This window comes from Pyxicephalus adspersus, chromosome 12, assembly GCF_032062135.1.
Source record: "Pyxicephalus adspersus chromosome 12, UCB_Pads_2.0, whole genome shotgun sequence".
NCBI lineage: Eukaryota > Metazoa > Chordata > Amphibia > Anura > Pyxicephalidae > Pyxicephalus > Pyxicephalus adspersus.
The window spans coordinates 12,750,433-12,759,530 of NC_092869.1; the positions used below are offsets into that span (position 1 = coordinate 12,750,433).

The window sequence follows — 9,098 nt, forward strand, 5'->3', positions numbered from 1 at the left end:
CTTGCAGCCCCTTGTCGTTGGAAAGGATCGTGAAAGATCCTTTCCAACGACAAAAATTGCAAGTGTGTACGCAGCTTAACAGTCAGAGGTAGCAATGCCTTAGGTTTCACACTGCAGATATAAAGATCCATGGTTGTAGGCACAGGAATGCCTAGGCACAGATAACTGGAAATGCACTTTGGGAGGTATTTCAACCAATTGTTAGATTTGTAAGGATACTGATCAGACACAATTAACAATTCTAAATGTTCCATATAAAATAGAAAATCATTTGATAAAGAGGGCAACTAATCAAATAATATAACTAGTGGCGTACTATCCGTATCACATGCTGTTGTCAGAGAGTTTGGTTTATATATAGTATTGGGGATGTTTAGTTCTAAGAGTGATTCATCAGGCAGATATTTTCCTTGTGTGTCGTGAGCTAACAAAGGGGTTCTTTGAAAATGTACTACTTCAAAAGCGACACGCTCTCAGAGATCCCCCACTTAGTTCATTTGCTGAATGAAGGTCAGAGAATGAGCAGGATCCAACAAAGATCCCGCTTTTGTTGACCCCACCCCTTCCCATATTCCCATGCATCCTTTATTCAATCAGTAAAGAGTGATCACTCCTGGATCTTGATAACCCATAGGTGGGCAGTCAACTTTATGTCTTCAAATGTAGTAGTAAAATTGTCTAAATGGAGCAATTGTTAACCTTGTAGGTTTGCTACACTAGAAGACATTTATGCAAAATGAAATTGCTCAGACTTCATATTTTAATTTGGGGAAAATTAACTTGTCAAAAACAAGATAAGAATACAGTCTGCGCCAAATATGATCTTTAGTGACTGAGCCATCATAACTTTCTCATCCAACAGGGCACAATCTTATACTGGGTACTTGATTCATTGTTTTTTTCTACTATAAGCTAAAATACTACGTAATGTACAGGTAGTCCCCGGGTTACATATGAGATAGGCACTGTAGGTTTGTTCCTAAGTTGAAGTTGTATGTATGTCGGAATAGGTACATTATTTTAATAAATGCAGTTCGGACAGATGTTTGTTTCAACATATTATTAGACAGCGTGGTGTCAGTTACTGTATAAAATCCTCCCTGTGAGCTAATCACAAAAAAAAAAAATGAATGGAGCTTAGACATTCATTAACTTCTGGAGCAAGCTGTGATTTGATATGCAAAAAGAAACAACTGCAAAGTTTGTCTTGGTCATTAAAGAGTTACAAGATGCTACAGATCAGCTCAGCTCTTAAGATCACAACCTCAGCTGTGTTTAGCAAAAGATTTCTTCTGCAAGTCATGCAAACCGCCCCCCCCCCATCAAGCCTCCCCCCTGCACACGAATGAGCAGGGAATCCCTGTTCATATCTAGGAGTCGTCCTTATGTCAGATGTCCTTAACTCGTGGACTACCTGTACTTCGGAACATTTTATACATTGTATTACTTGTAGTGCCCTCTTTTGTTATACCTGTGCACAGGAGATGATGGTGTTATATATTGTACAAGTTAAACATATATTTTTATTTATATAGTGCCAACATAATACGCAGTGCTTTACAAAGTCCATTGTCATATCACTGCATCATAACATCTGCAGTTATGGTCCAGAGGAAGGCAAAACAACATTGCCTGGGCAACTGTGATCAGTTTTGCCTCTCATATTGATGAGTTGCCAGTAAGGTTACACAGTCACTGCACCTCTCTCTTTCAACCATATCACTCTAATAATAATATTACTATTACATGCTGCTTTTATCACTTACCCTCTGCAATGGTAAATCAAAAATTCAACAAGTAATATATAAAATACATAAATTAACCTTGGATGGCAAATTGTGTAGATTGTTTTACTAATTTCATACATTAAAGTGTGAATAAATATCTTAAAAGATCTGTGATTCTGCAAATACACATATAAATGAGATATATTTATAATGAGTTTTATATTTATTGTCCCTTTATTAGAAAATAAGGTTTACAAAGACATGTTTTGATCTTCGGACATGACAATTAACAGCAATGAAATTGAAAAAAAATCATTATGGTAATGTATCCTATACTACCAAGGTAAAGTGACAAAAAATGTAAAAAAGTAAAAAATATAATATCTCCCCTTCTCATGGTATAAAGTAGAACAGTTACAGACCTGTTGATCAATACTTACAGAGTTAGGAGCAAATATCAGGCTGATGCTTCACTCAGTTTAGGAATATCAGTAGTAGTGAATCTGGTGCATCTGCTGGGTGACAACACTTGCAGGCTCACAGATGTCCTTTCCTGTGACAGCCACCAAGGCTACTAATCAGCTTCTTTCCCAGACTATAAACCCTTCAGGAGACAAGCAGTGATTCGTTTGTCTTAGAAAAAAAAATCCTGTTGTGTGAATTATCAGCGGAGAGCTCCTTGTAATGTGCTGATCTGAATAAAGGTCCAGCCCTGTGCTGCTGATGTGTATATAAAGCTTCCAGCAATAGAAATGGAACAACCTATGTCTAGTTCTCAAAGCAAATTGATTGTTGTCACCGGAGCTGTCCATTGCCTTAGTGCTGATTCCATTATTCCCTTCACTTCACCCTGCCCATTTTAAAACAACTTTAAAAGGAAAGGGTCAATTACATTTGATTTTAAGTAAAGCAAACAAAATTGCTTTTATACAACATTTGGATAAGGTATGAAGTAGATATGAATAGATAAAGATATAGCAATTTAGTTTTAAACATTCAAGGTTTCTTTTCATCCAGTCATGATTTATATTCATGCTGGTTTTTGATTATAAAAAGATTATATTATTTCATGGAATAGTGACAAATAATATAATTTTGATTGTATAGTATAAAGATGCTAACATTCTCCATTATTGGGTTTGACAGATACCATTACAAAATATACATCTATTGTTGAACCTATTTTTAACTAGTAGCATTTATACCTTTTATGTATGTATTTTTAAGCAATACCATCCACTATTTTATACATAACTTGAGTATACTTGAGTGTGAGTATGTGAAAAATCAACACAACAAATGTTTGCTATCAAAAGACTATTTTCAGAGACGAACATTCTTACCAGACATAGAATATTTATAGAACTGACCTAATACCCACATGGAGGTACACTAGATGCCAAATTTTTGATTTATATGATAACTGTCTGAAAAATATTTTCCACTAAAATAAACACATAAGGTTAATTAAAAAGAAATTGAATGGCAGATGTAAACAACATGAGGGGAACTCAGCAATGTACTTAACAAATATGCTCTGAGCACATATTCTTTAACAAAGCACAGTGTAAAGGAGAGCAGATATTAATATCCATGTTTCATTATAAAGGAACCCCATAGAATATATAGAGAGATAATGCAACACAATTACATAATTACATGCAAATCTGAATTTTTCTCATATAGCAGTTTATATGTATTGTATGATGTACAGTATAACAGATTTTGATGTGTATTTGTGTATCAAATCCTGGGTAGCTGAGACAGATTTGTGCAGAAAAAATGGTCAGGAGACGGATTTAACTTAAATGACAAATGTATGAATGAAACTGAACTGTTTAGTAATTCTGCCTCACTGCTCCTATTTAGCACTGTCTTGATGAGGAACAACATTTATAAAGTGTGTTGTTTTTTTTAAATCTGCATTTTTACATCAATATACAAGGTGAATTGTGATGACAATTTGTGAGAGATAAATTTTTATGGGTGGGGTGATCATTAAGTTCTAAACTATAATTTCATGCAGAATTGACTGCTACCATTTCTAGTAATATAGAAAGCAGTGATCATAAATTACTTCTTCCCTTCATTTCCATGACAAGCTTAGGTAAGTTTTTTGTATGCCTTGCTATTCTAATATTCTAGCATCTTCACAAAAGCATCCCAGAGGTGAATCTGAACAATACAAAAAAACTCTAGTGCCTATTATAACTAGTTAGCACAGATATAGCTTCTGATGCTTAGATATAAAACACAGATTTGTGTTTTATAATTATAGCATCAGCTACCTTTTGGCCTCTAATTCCTGTCCCTCAACTGCCTGCCAATTGCCTTATCTGTGACACCCCCTGCTGAAAGCCCACAGAGGCTGCATTAGCAGCAGCATTTCTTCAAAAAGCACCTGTGTGATTATAATAAAATGACAGGCTCTGGGGAGCTAAGAGTTCTTTTTTATTGCATCAATGGCTCAACATTTTGGCATTTTTTGAGGATGAAATCAAAATGGGGGGAGAATAGAGAGAATCTCACAGTTGGAGCAGTTGGTTGCAGAGGATGATGAGCAAATAGAATAGCAAACGTTAACATGGGATTGGTTTGGAGAATCCTCTCAATTTTAAGCATTTGTGCCATAGTTGCTTGAGGGAACACTGTAGCATTGAGGGGGTGTACTCCCTCAAACCCCCCAGACCCTAACCCATTTTTATCCCCCCCACTCATAATGCTTCTAACATACCCTCCAATCCCTTTGTCTTTGGGCTCAGTTGTTTTTGAGGCCCATGCCAAGGCAATATTGGTATATGCCACTATTTTTTTTTGTATAGGCCATGCTGGTACCAAACACAAGCTTTCTTTGGTTAACTTCCTTTAGGGCATGCATTGTAGAAAATGATATGAGGTCTGGACACCCTCTGGTGTGTAAAGTCACAGGTAGCCAGCTAAAGCTGTGAAAAGTGAAGTGCCTTATCTAAATACCAGATGCATGTATAATGTGCTGCATTTTTATTGATGTCCCAATCGTTATGTAATCCCCTTGAATTGCTTCTTCCCCCTTTTGTATATTGAATTTAATTTTGTATGTTTGATTTATGATGTTTTATTATAAAAACTTCATAAAAATGATTGACACAAAATGGGGAGATGTGGGAGGACAGGGATTAGATACACAATTAATCTCATAGATTTCACTTAGAGCCTGAAGGATTTTACACTACTGCCTGTAAAGAAGTGGCACAAAGAGGCAGAGGAGGTATATGAGGAGAAGGGTTGGCGTACTTGCAGTAAGGAGGAGAATGGGAGGAGTGGACTTCAAGAGGGATGTTTCACTCCACTCAAACTTCAGATGGTATAACATCTGGAGTAAAACAGTTGAGATCAATATTCCCTTCGGTGGCATTAAAGACTCTGCTCTGCTTCAGCGCTCTGTGGCGAATACGGTCTTTTATGCTTCAATGTATGCACAGCTCCAATGTGTCATTGGGCCCAATTTATTTAAGCTCTCCAAGGCTGAAAAGAATATATTTTGGTCAGTGAAGCTGGATTATCCAGCAAACCTGGAATGGATCTGGTTCAGGATTCAAAACATTTGCTAGTAAATAGCAAATGACTTCATTCTAAAAGAAATCTATTCCAGATTTGCTGGATCACCCAGCTCCACTGATCCACTCCAGCATCCTGCATCCTCGCCAGCCTTGGTGAGCTTAAATAAATTAGGCCCAATATCTGGGACAGAAAATGTATCAAATTATCCCCCACCCAAATTTCATCCTCCATGTATTATGATCTCCTAATACTCTTTTGGGACAGGTTAAAACCTTTCAAGGTTGGTTTTTTTGGTCTCTATGTACTATTTGCAGTTATTACGAGATGCAAAAGGAAGTTGCCAAATCCTAAATGCAAATCTCCAAAAATTAGATTACCTGTATAAGACAGTTATCCCCATAACAAATATCCTCATTGAAAGATTCCATTTCTCCTCACTTTCTGGTTCAGTGATAATGATCACCAGTACAATAAAAGCTGAATCTCCCCCAATTGAAACACAGAAAGCAATAAAAACCTAACAGAAGTTCTAAACCTTTCCTACTCTAACCAAAACTAAATGAAGGTTTTGCCTGGAGATACTCCTTGAACTTTTGTGCATATGTTTTCATATCTTGGGGGCTGGAGGCTTCTTTTCACTAATATTTTGAAATGTAGGCAAATATCTCTTACAATGGGCCAGTAAACATCCCATGTTTTTGCCATATTCTGACCTCAAATTGTTTTCGACAATTATTTCCCATAAATTAATTTTGTCTAGCAATTACCTCATTAACCTACGAGGAAAGCCCCTGGTGGCATGACTCCAGTGCTCAACATCATGTATTTGGTCCTCACTAGTTCCCAAAGGGACAATGTAAAAATTTCAAGAAACCTTAATTTATTAAACTTACTTTCACTAATGAATATTAAACTTTATTACAAGGTTTAGGCATCGTTTGATAAGCATCCACCTTCAAGACTTTAAATTTGAAAACATTTACCACTTTCTCTTTGTAATTTTTATAGTTTTGTCTTTTATTGCAATATTGTATTGTTAATATTGAAAACATCCCTTTCATCTTTCCCCCTCTGTTACTACCTCCTCCCTTCTTTCTTTTTATTTCTTCATTCGTGGTTCCCCAATCTCTTGCCCCTCCCAAACTTGTACCATTATAACCCTACTCTCCTGTTATTTACTACTGTTTAATGTTCACTTTAATGTTTCATTGTTGTTTTAATGTTTAATGTTTTTTTACTATCCTACCTATTGGGGTACCATGAAACCATAAACCAATATTTCTATTAGATTATAACATTCCACCTATTCAATAATTTAGGGTACCAATGCTACAATGCTGTTTGTTGTGATTTAATACAAGTCTCATAAATAATAATGTTAATTCTCTCTTTTCTCTGCACTATATCTTTTTACAGTATGTCCGTTTACTACATGTACTACATACAATGTTAATAAAACATTTTATGTGTATAATTGTGTATGTGTTCTACAATTAAATAGAACTAATTATCCTATATCTATATATATATATATAAACTTTACGTGGCGGTCTTTATGGAAAAACAAAGAAAGATGTTCCATTCACATAAAATGCTTGGTTGTACACTAGCTGCAGGGCTCTATTCCCTCACAGGTCTAGGAAACCACCAAGCAGCTTCCAGCTTGCTAAATAGTACACCTGTGCACCTTAGACACAAGTGAAAACCCCAGACATGAATCCATTGGACAAAGGAACCCATCCTTTCTTTTTCTTTTGCCCAGGTTCAGGACCCTTAAACGAGCTTTTACAAAGCACTTTTTTTTACAAAATGTCATAGTCTGGGTGCTACATATACCCCATCCAACACCTTCTCTGACAGGCACTGCAAGACCCTGTCACATATTCCCCCCACTGTTCTAACCTGTGGGGTGGGACACTACCTTCCCACAAACAGTAGGTTCTAGAGAGGGCGTCCGCATTACTCTGCAGTTTTCCTGCCCGATGCTCTACCATGAGATTAAAGTTTTGCAGGGACAAGAACCATCGTGTCACCCAAGCATTTCTCTCTTTTGCTTGAGACATCCAGGTAAGGGGAGAATGGTAAGGGGAGAAAGGTAGTAGCGTTGAGACGCTAGTGACCATTTAATTGCCAGGCACTCCTGCTCCACAATGCTGTAGTTCTTTTCTGCTGGGGTCAATTTTCTACTCAGGAACACCACTGGGAGTTCTTCACTTCCTACGAGTTGGGACAGGACTGCACCCAAGCCAACGCTAGAAGCATCGGTTTATACCAGAAAGCGTTTGCTAAAGTCAGGGGCCACTAGCACAGGCTGCTGGCACAAGGCTCCCTTAAGGGTTTGGAATGCCCTCTCTGCTTCCGGGGACCACTTTACCATTACCAACCCTTTCTTTTTCATCAAGTCGGTTGGGGAGGCTGCAAGGTTGGCAAAATTTGGGATAAACCTTCTGTAGGTTCCGAGGAAGGTCTGAACCTGTTTTTTTTTCATGGGTTGGGGACATCCCAGAAACGCCTCATCTTTGTTCAGTTGAGGTTTGAAAATGCCCAGGCCTATGGCATACCACAGGTAACAGGCCTCCTCCAAACTGATAGAGCATTTTTTTGGGTTGCAGGTAAGACCGGATGGAATTTAAACAGCTTGCACTTTGGGAAGGTGAATTCCTAGTCCTTGCTGAAAATGACCACATCATCCAGGTAGGCAGCGGCAAAGTGCTGATGGGGCCTTAATACCTCATCCATTACCCGCTGAAAAGTAGCTGGGGCCCCCTGGAGGCCAAAAGACATGGGGAGTGGAACCTTGGGGAGTGGAGAAGGCTGTTTTCTCTTTTGCCTCGTCCGTTAACTGCAGCTGCCAGTATCCCATAGTCAAATCCAATGTGGTAATGTACCTAGCCTCTCTGTAAGCTCATCTATCCTAGGCATGGGATAAGCGTCAAATTTTGGTTACCGCATTCAACTTCCAAAAGTCATTACAGAACCGAAAAGACCCATCTGGCTTCGGAACCACGACAATGGGGCTGCTCCATTCACTTTTTTAAGTCTCAATTATCCCCAGTTTCAACATTTTTTTAACTTCTTCCTCTACTGCCTGTCTACGGGCTTCAGGAATCCTATATGGTTTTAGGCGGACCCACACCTGTGGATCAGTAATAATATCATGCTTCAGCACTCCCGTACACCCTGGCAGATCCGAGAACCCCTCCGGGTTCCCCTGCAGAAATTCCTTTTCTTCCTGCTTCTGGGATGTTGACAGAGACTTGGCCACTCCTACGTCTTGAATGCCCACCTGGGCTAGGGGAAGGGGCTGAGGTGTAGCAGAAAAGGCCTCTCTATCCGTCCAGGCCTTAATTAAGTTAACATGGTATATTTGCTCTTTTTTCCCTTTGTCTGGTTGGTAAATTTTATAATTTACCTTCCCTACCTTCTCTAATATATAATATGGCCCCTGCCATTTAGCAAAAACCTGCTCTCAACCGTGGGAATGAGGACCAAGACACGATCACCTGGGTTGAAAGAGAATGATTATACACACAGCTTTGGGCCTCCTAAACCCTTTTGTATGTGTTCCTGTCATGAATGACAGGGAGGGGAGGGTAACAGGAAGGTGTATAAACTACTAGGCCTCAAATACCTAGGGAAAAGGGAATGGTCAGCCCTTGCAAAACCCTAATCCAGCCCTGACTCCTAACCATATGAGCATCCCCTGAAGGTAGGGATACTCATACCCAGGAACCTAGGCCCTGCACAGCCCTAGCAGTAGGGTCTGGATTGAGACTGCTGGTCCCTTCCCCTATGAAGGACCCAGTGTCTCCCTGAGGCCTAATAAACAAC

General features: G+C 38.7%; 1 protein-coding gene across 1 annotated transcript in view; it reads right to left on the reverse strand.

Annotated features, from left to right (window-relative positions):
• The window catches only part of LOC140342125 (prolactin-releasing peptide receptor-like), a 32,610-nt gene extending 30,244 nt beyond the window's left edge, over positions 1-2,366 (reverse strand). The window contains exon 1 of the mRNA XM_072428193.1: positions 2,168-2,366. The gene's annotated coding sequence lies outside the window, so the exon portion shown is untranslated. The remainder of the gene's footprint in view (positions 1-2,167) is intronic.
• Positions 2,367-9,098: the final 6,732 nt, after the last annotated feature.